A 23,564-nucleotide genomic window follows, 5' to 3' on the forward strand; every position below is an offset into this window, starting at 1 on the left:
ATTATATAATGATAAATGAGTCAATACATCAAGAACCTATAATAATCCTAAATATTTCTGCTCCCAACACCCAAGCACCAAAATATATTAAGCGATTAATAACAGATCTTAAGGAAGAAATAGACAACAATATAATAATTGTAGGGAACTTCAATACCGCACTATCAGCAATAGAGAGATCATCTAGGTGGAAAATCAACAAGGAAACATTGGAATTGAAACACACTTTAGAACAAATGGACTTAATAGACACATACAGGATACTCAATCCAACAGCCACAGAATACACATCATTCTTAAGTGTACATGGACCATTCTCCAGGATAAATCATATGACAGGCCACTCAATAAACCTTAGCAAATTTAATAAGATTGAAATGATACCATTTTCTCTCACCACAATAGTGTGAAACTAGAAATCAACAATAAGAGGAAACAGAAAATCTACAGTAATGTGGAAACTAAACAGCACACTACTAAACAGTCATTGGGTCAAAGAAGAAATAAAAAGTGAAATAAAATTCTCAAAACAAATGAAAATGGAAACATGACATATCAAAGACTGTGGGATGCAGCAAAAGCAGTTCTGAGAGAAAATTTTATAGCAATAAATGCATATATTATGAAATTAGAATGATCTCAAATAAACAACCTAAATTTTCAACTCAAGAGCTAGAAGAAGAACAAACTATGCTCACAGTTACCAGAAGGAAGGAAATAATAAAAATAAGTGGGGAAATAAGTGAAATAGAGACCAGGAGAGCAATTAAAATGATCATGGAAACTAAGAGCTGATTCTTTGAAAGGACAAATAAAATTGACAAACCTTTAGCTAGATTAACTAAGAAAAAAGAGAGAAGACTCAAATAAATAAAAACAGACATGAAAGAGGAGACATTACAAATGATACTACAGAAATACATAAAATCAGAAGAGACTGCTATGAACAATTATATGCCAACAAATTACATAACTTAGAAGAAATTGATATATTTCTAGAAGCACACGATCTACCAAGATCAGGAAGAAAAAGGAAATCTGAACAGACTAATAATCAATAAAGAGATTGAGTCAGTAAGCAAAAACTCCCAACACAGAAATCTCCAGTAGCAGACAACTTCACTAGAGTATTCTACCAAACATTTAAAGAAGAATTAACACACTCCTCCTCAAACTCTTAAAACATATCGAAAAGGAGGGAACACTTCCAAATTACTCTATGAGGCCAGCATCACTTTGATACCAAAATGAGATAAGGATACCACAAGAAAACTGTAGACCAATATCCCTGATGAATATAGATGCAAAAATTCTCAACAAAATCTTAGCAAATTCAAGAATTCAAGACACAGTAAAAGGATTATACACCTTGACCAAGTGGGACTTATACCTGGGATGCAAGGATGGTTCAACCTATGCAAATCAATAAATGTAATAAATCACATCAATAAAATGAAAGATAAAAATCACATGGTAGTTTCCATAGATGAAGAAAAATCATTTGACATCCTTTCATGATAAAAACCCTTAACAGACTGGGTATAGAAAGAACATTTTAATATAATAAAGTACATATGGGACAAACCCACTATATACTAACATTATACTCAATGGAGAGAAATTGAAAGTGTTTCCTTTAAGATTAGGACCAAGGTAAGAATGTCCACTCTCACCTCTCCTATACAATATAGTAGTGGAAGTCCTAGCTAGAGAAATTAGGCAAAACAGAGAAATAAAGTGCATCCAAATCGGAAAGGAAAAGTAAAATTGTCATTAGATGATATGATCCCATATATGAAAAATCCCATAGAATCAGTCAAAAAACCTGTTGGAATTAATAAAAGTGGCAGGATACAAAATCAACATACAGAAATCAACTGCATTCCTTTACACTAATGATGAAACATCAGAAGGAAATAAAACCATCCCATTCACAATAGCATCAAAAAATACTTAGGAGTAAATTTGATTGAAGAAGTGAAAGATTTGTACAATGAAAACTACAAAACTACACTGAAATAAATCAAAGAAGACACAAACAAATGGAAAGATATTTGTTCATGGATCAGAAGAATTAATGTTGTTAAAATGGCCATACTTCCCAAAGCCATGTACAGATTCAATGCAATCCCCAACAAAATACTAAAACATTTTTCACAGAAATGGAAGAAACTTCCCAAAATTTATGTGGAACTATAAAAGACCATAAGTAGCAAAACAATCTGGAGGAAAAATAACAAAGCTGGAGATATCACACTTCCTGATTTCAAACTATACTACAAAGCCATAGTAATAAAGAAGGTATGGTACTGCCACAGAAATATACACATTGACCAGTAGAACTGAATAAAAAGCCCAGAATTAAACCCCAATGTATACAGTTAACTAATATTTAACACAGGAGCTAAGAATACTCAGTAGGGAAAGGATAGTCTCTTCAACAAATGGTGTTGGGAAAACTGAATAAACACATTCAGAGAAATGAAATTGGACCCCTATCTCACAAAACTCACAAAAATTAACTTGAAATGGATCAAAGACTTAAACATAAGAGCTGATATGATAAAAACTCCTAGAAGAAAGTCTAGGAATGAAACTCATCAATATTGGTCTTGGCAATAACTTTTTGGGCATGATGCCATAAGCACAAAAAATGGAACAAAACAAAAATCAAATGGGATTACATCAAACTCAAAAGCTTCTGCACAGCAACAGAAACAATTAAAATGAAAAGGCAGTGTACAGAATGGAAGAAAATTTTTGAAAACCATATATTGGATAAGGGGTTAATATCCAAAATATATGAAGAAATCAGTTAACTCAATAACAACAACAACAACAAAATCCAGTTAAAAAGTGGACAGAAGAACTAAATAGACATTTCTCCAAAGAGGACATCAAAATGGCCAAGAGACACATGAAAATATGCTCAACATCACTAATCATTAGGGAAATGCAAATCAAAACCACAATGAGATATCATGTCACACCTATTTGAATAGCTGTTCAAGAAGACAAGAGACAAGTGCTGGCGAGGATGTGGTGAAAATGAAACCTGTATATATTGTTGGTGGGAATGTAAATTGGTCCAACCACTATGGAAAACAATATGGAGATTCTTCAAAAAATTAAAAACATACCTACCATACAATTCAGCAATTCCACTTCTGGGTATATAGCCAAAAGAAATGAAAACAGGATATCAAAGAAATATCTGCACTTTCATGTTTATCGCAACATCATTCATAATAGTGCTGGTATGGAAACAACACAAATGCCCATCAGTGGATGAATGGATAAACAAGATGTGGTACACATATACAATAGAATATGCAGCCATGAGAAATGAGATATCCTCCCATTTGCAACAACATGGATGAACATTGAGCATGTTATGCTAAGTGAGATAAGTCAGATAAAGACAAGTACTGTATGATCCCGTATATGTGTAATCTAAAAAAGTTAAACCTGTAAAAACAGAATAAAATGGTGGTTACCAGTGGGGGTGGGGACAAGAGTGATGACGTTTAAGGTACAAACTTGTAACAAGTAGTAAATAAGCCCCAGAAATCTAATACACAGTATAATGAATATAGACAGTAATTATGTAATGTGATAAATACCACATCAGCAATATACAACATATATATGTATCAAAGTAACAAGTTGTACACTTTAAACTTACACAACGTTACACATCAAACTTGTTCAATTAAAAAAAAGCAGACATCAGGAAAATGCATATCAAAACCACAAATGAAGTATCACCTCACACCTGTCACAATGGCTATCATCAAAAAGACAACAAATAAAAACATTGGCCAGGATGTGGAGAAAAGGGAACCCTAGTACACTGTTGGTAGCAATGTAAATTACTGCATCCACTATGGAAAACAATAAGGAGTTCCTCAAAAAACCAAAAATAGAACTACCATATAATCTATCAATTCTACTCCTGGAAAAAGAAAATAAAAAACACTAATTCAAAAAGGTATGTGCACCCCAGTGTTCAAAGCAGCATTATTTACGATAGCCAAAATATGGAAACAACCTAAGTGTCCATCAACAGATGAATGGATAAAGAAGATGTGATATATTTATATACAATGGAATACTACTCAGTCATAAAAAGAATGAAATTTTGCCAGTTGTGACAACATGGATGGACCTGGAGGGTATTTTGCTTAGTGAAGTAAGTCAGAAATAGAAAGGCAAATACTGTATGTTTTCACCTATATATGGAATCTGAAAACTAAAACAAACGAATATAACAAAACAGAAATGGACTCAGATAAATAGAAGAAACTAGTGGTTACCAAGGTAAGAGGGATGGGGGAAGAGCAAGATAGGGGTAAGGGGTTCAGAAGTACAAAGTACTATGAATAAAATAAGATACAAGGATGTAATGCACAGAACAGGGAATATAGCCAATATTTTATAACTTTAAATGGAATATATTTTATAAAAATATTGAATCACTATGTTGTACACATGAAACTAACAATATTGTAAATCAACTATACAACTTTAAAAGAAATGAATAGATAGATTCAATAGATAAACAGGAACAGTTAAAATCACAGATGTGAATTAATTGTGGTGTATTAAGGAAGTAGATGAGATTTTGAGAAGAGGAAAAATAATCAGTGAGGAAAGGAGTGGTCAGTGAAGTGGATTGAGAACCCACGTGATGATTATCAAAATTAGAGAAGAGAGCAAGAAAAGAGAGAGAAAAAACAAAACAAAACAAACCCACAACCATATTTAGAGTAGTAGTATAAGGAAGACAAGGAGAATGAGAACTGAGAAAAAGGCATTATATTTCATAACTAAAAGTTCATTAGTGACACTTTAGAAATCAGTGAAGAATTAATGTTTGTTAAACCATTTTCTAAAAGGTTAATTTTTCATTCGACACTTTTTTTAATGAAAGGAGAGGGAAATTGAATGGAAGCTAGTAGGTGGTGAAATTAAGCAAGATTTGTTTCCTTCATGCCATTAACTTATAATGTAAAAAATATTTAAATATAAAAAAGTTTTTTCAATTTTTAAGGCTGAGTAAAGGGAGCAACAGGTAAATCAAAGAATAGATATGTGAGTATTAGGAAGATCTACAGGGACAGACAGAAAGGGTTTATGGGAGAGTGAAACTAGAGAGGCCAATTAGGGAACTGTTTCAGTAGTCCTGGCAAGGGATGTTGCAAGGTGACTTGAATTAGGTTTGTAGTTGTGGAAGTGGTGATTATTGGTTGGATCCAGTCAATATTTTGAAGATAGAGCTGATCTGATTTGATAATGAATAAGATATGAGATGTGAGAAAAAGAGAAATAAAAAATGATGTCATTTTATTGGCTTAAGCAACTGAAAGAATGGGGGTGCCATTTACTGCGATGAGTGAGACTAAGGAAGATGCAGGACTTTTTTTTCAATGTGTTAGTACTGGTTTTACTCTTAGACATCCACATGATGATGTTGTCTAGAAACTTAGACACATGAGTCTTTAACTAAGAGTGAAGTTCAGGATGTGTAAGTTTGATATTCATCCGTACATTAATAATATGGAAATAAGGAGAAATCAGCTATGAACATTAAGAGTAATCAGTGAGGTATGAAGATCTGGAGAGGGTGATGTCTGCAAAACAAAAGAAAGGATGTTTCAAGAAAGGGCATGTTCAGCTGTGTCCAAGTCTGGTGAGACATAGAGTAAGATGTGTACACAGAATTAGGGGAGATTTGCACCTCTGGTAGTATCTGAAGTAAACAAAATCATTGATTAGTTGGTTAATCAACTCTATCTTTTTCTTGGAATTGATTTTTTAGGCAAGGCTCTAGGTATTTTGATGTGGAGGAATGGGGTAGTGTTACATGAAGTAGAGTCACAGACAATGGAGGGATGTCATTAGAACAGGCAGCTCTGGAGGGGGTATTTCTTACATATAGGTCTCTGTGGTGTTCCTAGATTTAATTTATAGAGTGTTAGGTGGTATCACTGCTGGGTGATTTGGGGGCCTGCCATAAACTTTGCTGAAAGGGTATCAGTGCCAGTATAGAGGGGTTGGGCTTATCAAAAGCACTTGGAGATCTGGAGGGTAGACTTAAAGGACACCATTTTTTCTTTATCACTTTTAGTAGAAATACGTGATACAAAGTGTAGCAGTTTAGATCTGTGCAGAATAAAGATGTTATAACAAACACATTGAAAACAGAATTCTCATAAAATTCAACAATTATCTTCTCTTGGTGTCTCTTAAACTCAAGTAGACAGCAAGAGACAGGATGAGGGTTTTCACTGAGGATGAAAGAAATTTGTATGTCTTCTCATACATTCTTTTTCATATCCCTTTAGCCTGTGGTCATATAAATCTTCTTCTTACTTTAAATGATGAAACCTTCAAAGTTAGAGAGTTAATAACAAAAATAGTTACCAATAACTGTCCTATAAGGAAAACCTAAAGATATTTAGATTTTTCTTGTTAATGATTGCACTATATTGCCAGGAATAGCAGTTCTCTATTTTATCTCCAGCACACATTTATGGAGGAAAGGTGTAAGTTAAAAAAAATTTTTTAAATGCCCTATTTTGTTATTTTCATTCATTGTACCTTATAGTTACTTTTTGTTTTTCTTCTCTTGCTTGTCAGTCAATGACAGAACCCAACAAGTCTAAGAAAACTTTATCTGCGTAAATATTATACCTTGAATCCTACATCTTATTTTTGTCCTTTAATTTTACTATCTCCCTTGCTGAATATAAAACATACAAATATAATGCCTATAGAACTATCTATTAGTTGTATACTTTTATTATGATAATGATGATGATGATTATTTTGCTGCAAAGTGGGTAAAACAAAGTGGGTAGAATAATGGATATTTTGCCTGATTATAAGAAAATATTGTACTATTAAAAATGGATTCCATTGGTTACTTTATATTGTTATACAGTTACTGATGAACAAGCTCATTGGCATCTTCTTATATTATTTTGGGAGTTTATTTGCCACTTCTACTATTGCCTTGATTTGTATGTCACCACTAACCTGAATTATTTACTGTTTATACAATATACCCACCTTTCCTACAAATTTGTGTTCCTGTCGTTGTAGTTCCTAGATGTTCCTCCCTCTCATTTACCTATGACATTCCATTTATTCTTCAGGTTCTGCCTCAAATTTGTCCTTCCTTATAAAAGTTTACTGATGATATAACCAAAAGACCTCACCAATTCTTACTTATTTGTACATGTCCTCTGACAATTATCCCATGTGGGCTTGATGTTTGTGTAAATGCTTTATCTTCTGTATTCCTTGAGGGGTGTCATTTTTTACATTTTATCTTCCACAGTTTTCTGTACAGACCACCAGTTCAATGAGAAGTGAATTTAATTGAGTCTTTGTGTTCATACCCCTTTCTGTTTCCATGGTAAGATAGTTGTTACCTCCCTTTTGCATGTATCAATACCTCACACCTGCCTATGTTTGTAGTCTTTAATGAAAATAATGGCTACCGTTTGGAGGGTTTACTATATGCTGAGTATTGTCTTTTAGTACTTTATACACATTAATTTATTACTCCTCATAAAAAAATGGAGTTAACATGTTGATAATCCCCACTTTACAGATGAGGAAATTGAGGTGCAGAGAATTTAAGTAATTTATCTAGAGCCATGCAGTTGGTGGAGTCCATTTTTAGAAATGAGAATTTTTGCATCTATAAATTCATCAGGGAATTTGGCCTATAGTTTTCTCTTAGTACTCTTATCTGTCTTCGGTATCCTGGTAATGCTGGCCTCCTAAAATGAGTTTGGGAGTGGTTCCTCCTCTTTATCTTTTTGGAAGAGTTTTAGAAGGATTGGCATTAATTCTTTAAGTGTTTGCTGGAATTCACCAGCAAAATCATCTTGTCTTGGGCTTTTCTTTGTTGGGAGGTTTTTGATTATTGCTTCAATTTTGTTAGTCATTATTAGTCTCTTCAGATTTTCTAATTCTTCATGATTCAGTCCTGGTAGGTTGTGTGTTTCTAGGAATTTATCCATTTCTTCTAAGTTGTACAGTTTATTGGCTTGTAACTGTTCATAGTAGCCTGTTACGTCCTTTGTATTTCTCTGGTAATAGTTACAATGCCTCCTCTTTCATTTTTAATTTTATTTGAGTCCTCTCTCTTTTCTCTTGGTTAATCTGGTTAAAGATTTGTCCATTTTGTTTATCTTTTCTAGAAACCAACTCTTAGTTTCATTGATTTTTTTTTTCTATTATGTTTCTAGTCTCTATCATTTATTTCTGATCTAATCTTTAGTTTTTCCTTCTCTCTACTAAATTAGGCTTAGTTTGTTCTTCTTTTTCTAATTCTTTGAGATGTAAAGTTAGTTTGTTTATTTTAGCTTTTTCTTTTTTTTATAATGTAACATTTATTGCTATAAACTTCCATCTTAGAACAGCTTTTGCTGCATCCCATCTGTTTTAGTAATCATGTTTTTCTTTACTTTCGTCTCAAGATACTTTCTAATTTCCCTTTTGATTTCTTTGACTCATTGGTTGTTCAGTAGTGTGTTGTTTAATTTCTACATATTTGTGAATTTTCCAGCTTTCTTCCTGTTAATTATTTCTAATTTCATACAATGGCAAACAAGAGTGACAAGGTGCCTGACCTAATGAAGGAAACAGAAAAATAAACAACACAAAAAAATTTTCAATTGTGATATTTGTCAGAGAGTCATGAGGTAGGAAATAATGGAAGATAGAAGATAGGGTAATCAAGACATTTTCTGAGAATTTAACATTAAAAATGAAGGATGAGAAGTTTGCTGTACAGAGGTCAGAAGGAGGAAGAGGAAATTAGAAAAAACATTCCAGGGACAGAAAACTCCAGGTGCAAGGGCCCTGGGTGAGAAAAGGAATATTTCCTTTCATTTTTAAAAAAAATAAATTTATTTATTTTATTTATTTTTAGCTGTGTTGGGTTTTTGTTGCTGCGCAAGGGCTTTCTCTAGTTGTGGCGAGCGGGGGCTACTCTTCGTTGTAGTAAGTGGGCCTCTCATTGCGGTGGTTTCTCTTGTTGCGGAGCATGGTCTCTAGGCATGCGGGCTTCAGTAGTTGTGGCTGGCGGGCTCTAGAGTGCAGGCTCAATAGCTGTGGTGCACAGGCCCAGCCGCTCTGCGGCCTGTGGGATCCTTCCAGACCAGGGCTCGATCCTGTGTCCCCTGCGTTGGCAGGCGGATTCTTAAGCACTGCGCCACCAGGGAAGCCCCCCCTTTCATTTTTATTATTAGCATGTTCTTTATAATTTGGCCATAGTGCTCTTTGTGATTAAACTACAGTAAAATTAAGGAAATGGTCATATGGCCTCATTAATATGCTATCAGTAGTATATATTTATAATAATTGTGTTTAAATCATTTAAAAATACCTGTTCTGTTTCTTAATATAAATTGTACCTGAGAATTGATATCTTCAGTTCCATTTCTCTGTTTTTAACTTACTGATTTTACAAAAAGGTTTAAAAAAGTCGTTTAATTGGCATATTTTTTAACTTATGCAAGAAATTTTATTTTAGCTAAATAAAGAATGTGCATTTTAAAAATTTCAGTGTTATTTTCAACATGAAAATATCTAAAAAGACAGGAGCTGCACAATTGTTTAGTTTTTTTTTCTCTTCTCACTTTGCAGTTTGTATATAGATATCACCATATAACCTAAAAAAAGATGAATACTATTTTAACAATATTTTATACTTTCTGTACAAAGCAAGGTGAAATTATATTAAACCATTGACTTCTTGCGTATTGACCTTGCACTGGCTCTTGAAAGGGAATGAAAATAGAGACATTCATTGCTAAGAATAAATTTCTTGCCTGAAGTTGAGGGAAAATAAAAGCCCTGACAACCGTGACAGAAAGTCAAAGGTTCTCATCTTTGGAGTAAAAAGGTGTCCACACATCAAGGGCAAAAAATGCTAAAATCTCAGAGGCAGAGAGAACGCTATAGAGAGCCTTCCTGGACCTACTGAGGTTAAATCATTTACTTCATCATGTATTTTCATTCTACCTCCTTCCTCTAGTATTTTAGGGCTGTGAATGCTTTTATTAATCTTAAGCTGTTAAATTGTCACCTTTAAATTTGCCATATGAAAGCGTTCCCTGTGGGAAAGCATTTTATTGAGCAGAGTTTGAACATTCAGGCTTGAAAGGGAAAATAGTTGTGTCCTTAGTCCATTTGTGTTTAATCTCCTCTTTGTTTCTTCTCCTTGTCCAAATTAAGAAAAACTCATACACAGGAGAAAAGTACATTGAAATGTGTTTTCTTTCATTTTTAATGCTTTAATGGCAGGCAGAATTATCTCCTTTTGTTTTAACGAAATATGTGTTAAATCACTCATCCTTCCATCATTTAGTTCACCTCTCAGAAGTCTTCACAGTTCTTCCAAATGGAAGAAATATTTCTCTTTTTTGTATTTCTATGGTATATATTGTCTATAGAATGATTTCACAAATACAATTTTTATATTATAGATTCCTCCCCTAGAAGGAACACTCGTCCCAATTTGATCATAATCTGAACATTAGAGTGTGCACTGTGCATCTATTGATATCTCCACAGAATCTACCTCAGTGCCTTGCACATAGCAGACACTCAATGACTATTTCTTGAACTGATTTTTTCATGCTGCATCTAACAAAAGAGGCTTTGTTATTGTTCTTAGAAATCTGAGCAAATTAAATTCATTATAAATTTTAGATTTTCTAGGGGTTCCTTGCCAATTTCCTGTAATAATTCTTGGGTTTTGAATATTTTCTTTTTATTTATTAGTCTTTTTCCTTTATTAGTTCTTTATTAATCCGCTAATCAGATAACTATCTTATCAGGATCACTTAATATTTTTATGCTGGAATTTTATTTCATTTAAACGGTCAGTTTATTATTAGTTATCTTCCTTTTCAGAAACATAGACCATGGAATCATTTATATCTTTATTGATTAAATCAACAAATATTTATTGAGTGCCTACTTGGTGTCTGACATATATGCTGATTGCATAGTTGTGAATAAGATATTCACAGCATCTGTGGAGAAGGTACATGTGACACATTGAGCTTATAAGTACTATAATGATGGTAGGTGCAAGGTATTGTGGACGCACTTAGAGGGGGCACAAAAACAGTGTTAGGTGTTTAGGGATCTAAGTCATGAGCAGGAATTAGCTTGGGCAAGGTAGTAAAAGAAGGATCTCTGCACTTAAAAAGTGCTTTGTTCTTATTTGCTTGTTTTGATATCTTGCTCTGATCAGGTTGTTGGTTTTAACCTTGGTTCTTATAAATGCTTTCAGATCACTTGATTATATTTTCTGAATGCAGCTTCTCATTGTTTCTTCTTCATTAACCATTTCTCTCTCTGGGTCAAAATTAAATGGAGAGAACCAGTTCCCTCTGTGGTTTTCTCAGCCTCTTAACAATGATATTTTTCCCTAGAAAGCATGTTAAAAATATAATGCCTATGTAACGAATTTTCCAAAGATAGAAATATTTTTTAATACTTCTGATCTCTCTTAATTTTAAGACATCACATAATAGAGTTGTATGAACCGGTACTTCTCCCTAAACTACTTATCTCTCTCAGTGAATAGCACTGTTACCAGATACTTTGCCGAGCAGTAAACTGATTGAAAGTAGATTGGTAGAAATCTGGGAGATATCACAGATACTTCACTTTCCTTAACCTCTAACATGTCACTCCCACATTCCACCATCTTTACAATTTTTGTTTTATTGTAAGAACACTTAACGTGAGATCTACCCTCTTAGCAAATATTTAAGTGCATAATACATTATTGTTGACCATAGCTATAATATTGTACAGTAGATCTCTAGAGAAAGCCTGAATTAATCACAAAACTTCTCAATCAGTGGCCTTAATCAAACTAAATACTGACCAAAAGAGAGTAGATCTTATCAACGGACTATCATACCTATATCAGCAATTTTGTGAAAGTGTTTTCAACTTAGAGGCAGCAAACATGCATTGGAGTCCTAGAGGACAGCCCTACCAGCCAGAAGTGAGCAGGGTGCCATGGTTATCAGCTGTTGCTTGGGTATCTAGAGTTTGTAGAGGTCAGTTAGAAGACGACCTATTGTACTACCAAAGGAAAAAATATGTTCCTTAATATAAATATTGAGCATCATTTTTAAATGATAGTTCAGTTTCTTTCCTTCCTAATTTAAGCCTTCACACTATATATTAAACTCAGTTTAGTTCAACAAAGGATTACTGATTACCTACTATATTTCAGGATATTTGAGAATACAAAAAAGAATAAGGCATCCAGTCCTTTTTTCATTAGAGATCATAGTCAAGTTGGGGAGACCTAAAGGATAGTTTTGAAATGATATGATAAATTCAAGTAATACAAGTATGTATAGGGTGCTATGGTCATATTATTAATAAGGCAGACATAGATAATGAAGACTTTTCTCTAAACCCTTTGGAGTTCAAAAATGAAAACAAGATAATTCAGGAAAGGAAATGAACAAATATTCAAATTCTTTGGGTAGAAAGGACCTATTGACTGTCAAAGATGACTATAAAACCACTTTGTATCTAGACACATCTGATGAGATTTCAGAACTCTAGGTCTAAAGGTAAATGATTTAAGCATATACAGGAAAAAAATACAACCAAATGAATGCAGTTGAGAATGACTTCAAATAACTTATCAACAACATGGGACTGGAAAGTGCAAAGTTCTGAGGGAAATTGAACTTGGATTTTTAATTCTGTTCACAGCCTAAAAGAGCAGAACATGAGATACAACAATGAAGGGCAGCTAAGTATGATCTGATAAGGAGTAGAGAGGGTCAACAATAATTCAGAGTGGATCCATTGAACTTGGATGCTTACAGCACTTGCCTTTGAGCAGGAAGAGTTTTTAAGGGAAATACAACTTAATTTACTTCTGTAGTACATAATAATCTCAGTATTATACTGGCTATTTTTTTTCTACAACAATGCTCACAACAGATTTGTTTGGAATAGCCAATGCTAAAAATAAACCAAATGTCCTTAAATAAGTGGTTAAACAAACTAATACTACTCAGCAGTAAAAAGGATCACACTATTGACACACACAATGACTTAGATGGCTCTCAAGCGAATTTTTCTGAGTGAAAAAGAGCCAATATTGAAAGATTACATAATATATGATTCTATTTATACAACATTCTTTTTAAAAATTGAGGCATAATTGAGGCATAATTGATATATAACTTGTAACATATTAATTTCAGATGTACAACATAATGATACAATATTTATATATGCTGTAAAATGATCACCACAATGTCTAGTTAACATCCATCCCCATATATAGTTAAAAACATTTTTTTTCTTGTAATGAGTACTTTTAAGATCTACTCTCTTAGCCATATTCAAATATGCAACACAGTGTTATTAACTATAGTCACCATGCTGTGCATTACATCCCCGTGAAATTCTTTTATAACTGGAAGTTAGTACCTTTTAACTCCCTTTACTCACTTCGCCCAGTCCCCACCCCTGGCAACCACCAATCTGTTTTTTGTATCTATGGGCTTTGTTTTTTGTTTGCTTGCTTGTTTTTGATTTTAGATTCCACATGTCAGTGATATCATATGGTATCTGTCTTTGTCTGACTTATTTCACTTAGTATAATGCCCTCAGGGTCCACCCATGTTGCTGCAGATTGCAAGAACTCATTCTTTTTTATGGCTTCTTTATATATATATATATATATCACATCTTCTTTATCCATTCATCTATCAGTGGACACTTAAGTTGTTTCCATATCTTGGCTGTTGTAAATAATGCTGCAGTGAACATGGAGGTGCATATAGCTTTTCAAATTAGCGTTTTCATTTTCTTTGGATAAATACCAAGAAATGGGATTGCTGAATCATATGTTAGTTTTATTTTTAATTTTTTTTGAGGAATCATCATATTGTTTTCCATAGCGGCTGCATCAGTTTACAATCCCACCAACAGTGCACAATATAATGGCTATTTTATCAGCTTTAAAATTATGGAGTTTTTCTATTGACAATACACAGAAATCTTATAGTTAGAGAACCAAAATTAATAGTATAACTGACAGAAATCAGAAGGATGAGGAGAAGTAAAGGTAGGTTCTTTAGCTTTCTAGATCAGCCAAATAGATCAGCTTAAAGGTGATAGAGCAAGAAAGAGAGGTTTAAATCGATTATTTTATATTATAAACATAACCACAGTTAGAACTACAAATTATAACTAATACACATCATGAGTTAGGTGGGGAAAACGAGAAGATTTATGAGGAAAATTATAAATTATTCTTTTTAAAGAAGAGGTCTGGTAGAGGATATAAAAAAGAGAAACTGAAAAGTGGTTATATTTTTTTATTAAAACTTTTCTGTATGGCTTGACTTTATTCCTCTAAGTGAAAATATTGCTTTAGAAAAAAGATACTTAATGCATAAAACACAAGGTGAAATACCAAAATACTACTGGGTAAGCATTTTAGGAATGACTCCCCTTCCACTTTAGGTTTTATATTTTTCCCCAAATTTTCTATGCACATTACTTTTATAATCTAAAATTCTATAAAATAAATTTCATGTTTAAAAAAGTGGTAACATCTGATGTAACACAATGTATTTCAAATAGACATGCAAGTTATTGCAAAAAATCAGATAGATCCTTTACAAGGCCAAGTTGCTCACGTATGTTGAGTACCTATGACATAGTTGCAGTGTAACTGTTGATGGTTTTTTAATCTTGTAAGTACTGAATTAAGTCCTGTGCATCACAGATAATATGACAATTCCAAAAATTAAGCTGTAGAGAAAAATTCCTTGTTACTACATAGAAAATCACTTGATAGAATTAAATGAGTCACTCAACCGTGCTGCACAAATTTATAGCCATTATCTGTGGAGAAATAGAGTTAGCACTGACATTAAACGTACCATTTGATTCCTTTATTATAAATTTCATGTTCTGCTCAAATTCTTTAACCACTACCATATGGTTTGCATTATGTTCGTTGCCATTTGTTATGCCCGGTAAGTTAAAAACTTTATTATATATTGATTTACTGCTGTGAATGCCTGAAAACCTTTGTGCTCTTAACACCATCATTGATCAGATATCAATTGTGTTTTACTCTCAGACCACAGAACATATTAAACTGATTCTGGATATATCTTTACATGCTAAAGGGCCTGACCCCAATTTTTCTGTTAAAGGCCTTTTAGCTTCAGTTTTAAGAGCAATTTTGTTTTTTGCAATATTGTGGTGTTCTTGACTAGGATTACTGCTTTTTCATTTATTTGGCTGGAAAGCAGGACTAAAACAGTGTTTCAGATCATTTGTAGAGATGTGGCAGCTGTTCTTGATTTAATCAATGTCCATAAAAATGATTTAGGAATGTCTTATTTGGAAAATGAGTTGTACAGGTGGTCATAAATTAAAGTGCTTTAAAAAAATATACCAGTTAAAAGGAATGAATACGGACTTCCCTGGTGGTCCAGTGGTTAAGACACTGCACTTCCAGTGCAGGGGGCCCGGGTTCGATCCCTGGTCAGGGAACTAGATTTCGCATGCCCCAACGAAGATCCCGCACGTGGCAAACGAAGATCCCGCGTGCCTCAACTAAGATACAGCGCAGCCAAATAAATAAATAAATTTTTTTTTTTTAAAAAGAATGAATGCTTTGTCCCATCCTAGATTCTGTTACATATGGTTTTAATATGCCTGTATATGGTGGGATAATCATTGTCCAAAGAATGACAAACTGCAGCTGAATTTGCAAGATAATTTTCTGATTATTTTCCTATTTTTTCTATTTGCTTTGAGATACCTATTCAATTATCTAATACATAGTTGAAAATAAAATGCTGTATTCTAAGTGAAGTCTACAATAATATATAAATATTAAAAAATTTAATCATTGTGACATATAGAACATTAAAAGGTTAACTGAATAATTAATATTAAATATTATCTGAGACAAATTGGTGAATCTGAGTGTTAGAATTCTTCTAAGCATTATTTTCTATTAAATGTGATAGTTTAGCCTACATATGAGTGAAATAGACAGAAACAATAAACTTCTATACAAACAAATGTTAGTGTCTCATTCTATATGAAAATTAGGGATGTTGAAGGGCATTTTGTCAGCCTGAACTCTGAAGTCAGGCAAACCTGATTTTGAAACAAAGTTTTACATGAATTTACTACCTATTGAAAAAGGAATATTACTTTCCTTATCTGAACTGAGGATTAAATGAGATTACGGTTGCATATGAGAAGTTCCTGGTACATAGTATGTAATAAAGGAAAAAAGCTGCCAATTATTTCATGAGATTGATTTACACTAATGATTGTCTAAGCATCTCGATTTATCTACCTTCCTGAATTAGCTGATTGACAGATAAAAATAATCTGATATGCTAAGAAAATAGCTAAAATTTCCTTATTTAGAAATGATAAACAAGGAATTACCACATGTTATTTCGAAGTTAATTAAATTTGATTCCTTTTAGCTATTTTGTGTGTGTGTGTGTGTAGATTTCAGTTGGCTTTAGGACAGTGCTTTTCAAAATTTCAGTGTACATGTGAATCACCTGGAGATGTTGCAGAAATCCAGATTTTTGGTCAGTAGGTCTGGGGTAGGGTCTGAGATTCTGAATTTCTAAAAGCTTACTGGTGATACCAAAGCTATTGGACCACAGTGTGTGTGTGTGTGTGTGTGTGTGTGTGCTGGTACCTGGGGTAGCGAGATGCTACATAATATATCCACCTGCTCTTTCCTATCATATGCTTCCATAGCACCCTGAATGTACACTCTCAAAATTATTTGTTTTTGCTGTTAAAATCTTTTAAATCTTGTACTCCCTTCCATATATTGTAAGCTCCTGAAAGTATGTCTTCTTTTACTCACTTCTCTGTCCCAGAACAGCACAGTGCCTGGAGCTTGGCAATGAGTACTCATTTGCTTAGCGTTGGTAAACTACATGCCGGAAATGAAGTCCATGGCTGAAAAGATAATAAGAAGCCACAGATTGAAAGGTTCTGCATAATGGCTGGGTTACAAAATAGTTTTGCAAAATGGACTACTTCTCCACACCCGTAGGTTTAGTTTAATTTCTTCCCCCAGAAATGTATGTATGTGCGTGTGTCTAGTGGGCATGGTCAGAATTGCTGTTTGAAAGACATATTGTATCATCCTGGTAATTAGATACAATATAAGGAAATTTACTGCTTTATAAATTTACTTTGACATTGATTCAAGAAGGAGCATTTGAAAAGAGTAACTGAAAACAAAGTCAAAAGAGGGCTAGGTCACTAAGTTTCTTTATGGCCAAGATATGCTGCCACCTAGTAGAGTTTTGAGAAGGTATAATACTGTATTGTAGACTGGAAATTTTCTAAGAGAGTAGATCTTAAGTGTTCTCACCACACACACACAAACACACACACACAAATGGTAACTATGTAAGATGATGGTGTGTGGGTAAACTTGGTTGTGGTAATCATTTTACAGTGTATACCTATATTGAACCATCACCTTTTATCCCTGTCAATTATGTGTCAGTAATTTGTCATAATAGATTAGTTTGCATTTTCTGAGATTTTTATATAAATGGATTCATGTAATACGTACTCTTTTAGTCTGACTTCTTTCACTCAGCAAAATTATGTCGTTGTGTGTATCAATGGTTTGTTTCTTCCTAAATGGAGCAGAATTCCATTTAATGAAGAGAAAGTTTACATTTTGAAGTAGATGCTATCCAGGCATTCATTTCTCTGCAGGGTGTATGGAAAGAGAAAATTACAAACTTTCAGTTCTGATTGTGTTGTTACGTAGAGTATAGGAGTGGGTGATAAGTATAAAATTTAGCCGTTCTAGTACTTCACAAGCTAACTTTAATGATTTTATACGTAGGTATTAATGTGTGCATTCATTTTACTTGAAAATAACATATACAGTATTCATATGAGCTAACATTAGCCTATCAAGTCTAGTTAACTCATGCTCTCAGCACATCCTTACAGGCAACAGTGAACTAATGGGGATTGGGACTGAGAACGTTAATGTTGATTTGTGTCTCTTGGAGTTTTCTTCTTGTACAATCCTTCGTAACAGGTTAATTATGCATGGAGAGACATACCTTGAAAGATGGACAGAAATTTCAGTTTGTTTTCATCTATTGTATCATATTCCTCTTTTGAACCCCTTCAGTTTTTCTTGTTCTCACTGTCTCTGGGGCAGCTGGCCACTTTTCCACTTTTTCAGTTCACACTGCAGAAACAGTATGTGTGACTCTGGTCAGCTTCAGGCAAACACACATGTCCATATTCAGCGCTTCTTGCCTTCTGCCACTTGGGATTAATCTTTGAACCAAGGAGTCTGGAGCAGGAAGAAAACATAGAATCATAATGGTACTGTTTTCAGTAAACTCTCAAATACTGCAAATATTAACATGGAATTAATCATGACAGGAGAATGTAAAGGAACAAATTTGAAATTTGGGTAGGTATTTCTTAAAATTCCTAATATGACCATTATGAAATATATTAGAGTAGCTTATAAATTTGCATTTAAGATAAAATAGAAATATTCTTAAATTTTTAATGTCAAAACTTCCAATTTTTCATTTATTTGATAATTACATATATACATATATATCTTTACATATAAATATAGTAATAAAAATTTTAAGGTTATTTGGGACTTTTACCCAAGAACTGAAAAACTCTTTTGAGTTTAGGAAGTTTGGTTTTTTTGTTGTGTTGTTGTCCTTTTCCTTGATTCGCATCTTATCTCAGGTGTCTGAACAGAATGCCGTATTTAGGGGATTGATTGCATTTCACATATTAAAGATGAAGAAACCCCAGAAACTCAGAAGTTTTTACTATTACTTTTAGATAGATGAAGAGTGTGAAACGGTAGATATCCTTAGTTAATACTAGGGAACTAAATCTATCTGAGTAAAACCAATTGGAAAGAATTTTTTTTTATCTCAGGCTAAGGGCCTTTGTTCTGCAGTAACGGCGGCCATTTAAAGTAAATTGTCCATTAAAGTACCACTCCAGCTTTTGACAAATTGCATCAAACTGTTTTCTTCCTCCAGGGAAACACGAACCTGAGAACGGTGGTTTTATTTTTTCTGCTTGACATATAGGTTTCCTGAACCAGCGGGCTAAAATTCTTTTAGGTGCTCTATAAGACAACCCAAAGAGGTTATATATGGTCCAGTAGAGCCCAAGTGAGGGCATTGAATACTAGCAACTTATCTTGTGCGATGACAAATAATTGGTCATGCTCTTATATCATTTATCATTTTGAAAACAGTTCTCACTTTTTAATCATGTAATATAAGAACAATGGAACAGAACTGACAAAAGCTATAAATCCTATTTTTGGCTAAAAAGCCATCGAACCATACAAAAATAATTCAAATGACTCTCAAGGTACAAAATCAAAGCACTGCTGTTGTAGGCAGCTACTATCTTACTTTCAGGGGACAAAAGTTCAAGTTGCTAATTATAACTGAGCAAAATCAATTTTGATAGAAATAGTCTTTCAAAAATTAAATTAGCTGTAGTAAAGATGCAAAGATAACTATACAACTGTGGTTTAGATGTTAATGGCATGAAATATTTTACTGTCTTTTTAACTTAGATTATTTTAGCTATGTGAAGACAATATCTGAATTGTTATTATCAGTAGTAAAAATAGTTATAATATTCTACCTTTACAGTATATAATAAGAAAAATAAACATTGCCTGTGTTTCTAAAACAAGCTATTCACTTTAGCTTTGATTATCTATATGTTGTGGTTATATAATTTATTAGTAAAAAATCCTTCATTGCAAACTAAAAATTCTAATTCACAAATATGAAAAGAGCATTATGCTAAAATAACTGAAATTTGCTTAAATCCTTTGATTTTAGGGATAATTTTCTAATGTACAGTATTTTGTGGAAAGTATAAAATTCATTATCTCATACTGGATCCATAGACTGGAAAGTTCTGAGTAGTATCAATTTCCTTGACTCTCACAACTTTGACACTTTTGAAGATAACAGGTCTGTTATTTTGTAGACTGTCCCTGAATTTGGGTTTTTCTGATATTTCCTATTGATTAAATTCTAGTTATGCACATTTAGAAAGAATATCACAGAAATGAGGTTATGTTCCTTTCAGGAGGCCCATGATTTTGATTTGTCTCATTATTCATAATGTTAACTTTGATTATGTATTTAAAATGATGTCTGCCAGACTTATCCACTGTACAATTACTCATTTTACTTTTGTAGTGATTAAGAATTTTGTAAAGAAGTGTTTTAAAATGGTGTAAACATTCCATTCTTTACTAAACTTTTGATACATTCATTTATTTGTTTAGATTAGTAAATTTACTTATTTTGATGCCCAAATTGTCCTACATTTAGCCAAAGGGAGACTCTTCAATATGGTTTCTGTGTCCTTTTGACATGTCCAAATTGTCCTTTAAGCACTTTATTTCATTCTGGCATTAGTAAGATTTTCCAGGCCCTTTTTCTACTTTCCCTGACTCAGTGAGCTAGTCCACCAAAGATCTTCAGTTCCATTCCAGATGTTTAGAAACTGAGATCTGGTAGCACTTATTAATAAGGTACACTCTTCCTAGGCTCAGTAGACAGTTCTAAGGAATATGTGTATGTACATCCATGGATACATACATACATTTACATCTATATTAATTCTATATTTCCACACATCCATTTGTATCTATATTTCTTTCTCTGTCTCTCTCTGTCTTTGTCTCTTTGTATGTATTAAAATACCTGAGTTAACATCAGTGTCTTCAATTCTATTGAAGGATTTGTCCTTGTTTTCTCCCTTTCCCTTCTCTGAGTGTGAGAAACCCAACTCCTACCAGCTTCAGTATATGTACTGGATCTGGTCAATCCCTCTGTATGTAACTAATCTCCTGTTGCCACCACTGCCCTCTGCTGCATAGATGCCTGCCTCATCCTGCTCAGGCTCAGATACCGTATCTCCCCTCTGCAAGGATGCTCCATTAACTGTTCCTGCTCCGACAGCCCAGGTGAGGCCCCTGGCTCTCCTCCACAAGGACACGCTCTCACACGAGTTGGTCTCTGGCATTCTGCAGATGTGCCCTAGTGGCTTCTCCTTTCCCTTGTGATAACGCATTTCCTCTTTTCCTCTGATATCACACACACATACACACCTTCCTGGATTTCTTCTGTCTTTGTTTTATTTACAATTTTGTTTTTCTTTTCATGCCCGCCCTCTAGAGTTCAAGTTCCCTAGAGCTTCTTCCTTGCTGCCTACATGATGTTGATCAGTCTCATAGTTTTAAGTTTCTTCTCCATGTCAAAAACTCCCAAATCAGTATCTGCTGAGTTTGAAGCTGATACACATGACTGCCTACTTGGCATCTATGCACGGGTCTCATGCATTTAGATATAAGATGGACAAATGAGAACTCTTGATTCTTCTTGTGCCACTCTTCTTCCTCCAATAAATGACACCACTATTGTTGTATAAGCCAGAATACAGGCATAGTCCTTGATTTGTTTTCCTGACCCACACACATGCAATATATTAGCAAATCCAGCTGGTATTTTCTTCAAATGTTTTCCTTATCTGCTGATTTCCATCAATCTCCATTGCTGCCACTGTGGCCCAAGCCATACTTATACCTCATGTAATTGCCTCCTAACTATTTTCTCCTACTTCTATAATCAATAATCTATTCTTCTGTAATCCGTAATCTATTCCTCTAAAGAAGGTAGAACTATCTTTTAAAAATCAAATCAGACCACATTGTCTCTCAACAGAAATCCTCGCTGCTTTTCCGTTGCACTTACAATGAAATGCAATCTTCTTGACCTGGTCTACAGTGCTCCCTCTGTGGTCTGGCTCCAGTTTATCTCTGTCATGCCATGCTTTACCACTTTTCCCCTCTGGCTTACTAAGAGCTATCTTGTCCTTCCTGTTTTCCAACAGGCCAAGTTTTCCCCAACTCAGGCATTTGGATTTGCTCTCTAGTACACACTTTCTCCAAATCTTCATTTAGCTGACCCCTTCTCATTTGGATCTCACTGAAATATCACCTTCTTAGAGAGGTTAAATTAATTGACCAACTTGAGACCAAAACTCTCAAGTCTGTTAGTGAAGTTCTGAGTTCAGCAAGGCACTTAGTGATCATTTACAAGTGGCTGCTGAAAGTCTCAGAAGGGGGTTTGGAGTTTGTCTCACATATATGGTTCACAGGAGGCAGCTGAGATTTCATGAATCATGAGAGAGTTTAAGAGTGTTAAGAGAACCTGTGGAACAGAGGAAGTCAGGAGCAAGAAGACGGAGAACTTCTGATAGATATGAAGGGTCTTGACTTTATGGCCTAGACTGTAGACTTCAGCAGTGGTCACAGGTACCCAGTAGCATCTGGTAAAACCATCTACTACAGCACAAGAAGCGCAAAGGAAGGTCAGACAGCCAGGAACTAAAGCTATCCTGCCACCCCCCCTTAGATACTTCTGATACACCCAGAAGAGATCTCCCAGATGTGAGGTTTCTTTCCTCAATAGCCAGAAGACCTATAAATATCTCCTTAAACATATCCCTAGGTATCGTCCTGGGGGAAAGGGTTAGGGGTGAATGAAGTGCTAAAAGAATTATCACTTGGTTTAAAAAGACTGAGGTAACCTGAGAAAATATAAATGGAAGAGATTTGGTTTATGAAACCTAAGCCCACCCAAGTTTCCTAGTGGACTAAGGGTAACTGGGCCATATGATCATTTTCATGTGTACTGCTCATTTTATTCACCTGGAGGAGCTTTAAATTTATTTATTTTTGCCTGTGTTGGGTCTTCGTTTCTGTGCGAGGGCTTTCTCTAGTTGCGGCAAGCGGGGGCCACTCTTCATCGTGGTGCGCGGGCCTCTCACTATCGTGGCCTCTCGTTGCGGAGCACAAGCCCCAGACGCGCAGGCTCAGTAGTTGTGGCTCACGGGCCCAGTTGCTCCGCGGCATGTGGGATCCTCCCAGACCAGGGCTTGAACCCGTGTCCCCTGCATTGGCAGGCAGATTCTCAACCGCTGCGCCACCACGGAAGCCCCACCTGGAGGAGCTTTAAAACGCTAATGTCTGAGTCTGTCACCCCAGAGATTCTGATTTAATTGACCTGGGGCGTGGCCTGAGCATCATGATATTTTGAAATTTTCCAGGTGCTTCTAATGTACAGCCAAGGTTGACAGACTGAGAACCAGTGTTTTAGACTAAAATAATCTCTATACACATTTCCAGTCGCATACCACCATTTCGTTTATGTGTATATATCCTGGTATGAGTGAGATTTAGCTAGGACCCCTAATCCCTGACTCACTAGACAGATTCTGATTTAAAAAGTTTCCAAGGGGTATAAGTACTGAAATATTTCTAGAAAATGAATTACTTTAATCAAGTTAGCTCCATTAAAAAATTTGTTAGCTTGAGGTCTCTTTTTGCCCCAATTGGCTTCACTGGAGTCTGGGAGCATGTCAAC

At 34.5% G+C, this 23,564-nt stretch overlaps 1 non-coding gene across 1 annotated transcript; it reads left to right on the forward strand.

Annotated features, from left to right (window-relative positions):
• Nucleotides 1–15,518: 15,518 nt before the first annotated feature.
• TRNAG-UCC (transfer RNA glycine (anticodon UCC)) lies at nt 15,519–15,591 on the forward strand. Its single transcript has one exon. It is a non-coding gene; the product is annotated as a tRNA-Gly (tRNA).
• The last annotated feature ends 7,973 nt before the right edge of the window (nt 15,592–23,564 follow it).

The sequence above is a fragment of the Eschrichtius robustus genome, chromosome 5 (assembly GCF_028021215.1).
Source record: "Eschrichtius robustus isolate mEscRob2 chromosome 5, mEscRob2.pri, whole genome shotgun sequence".
In the NCBI taxonomy this organism is placed as follows: Eukaryota; Metazoa; Chordata; class Mammalia; order Artiodactyla; family Eschrichtiidae; genus Eschrichtius; species Eschrichtius robustus.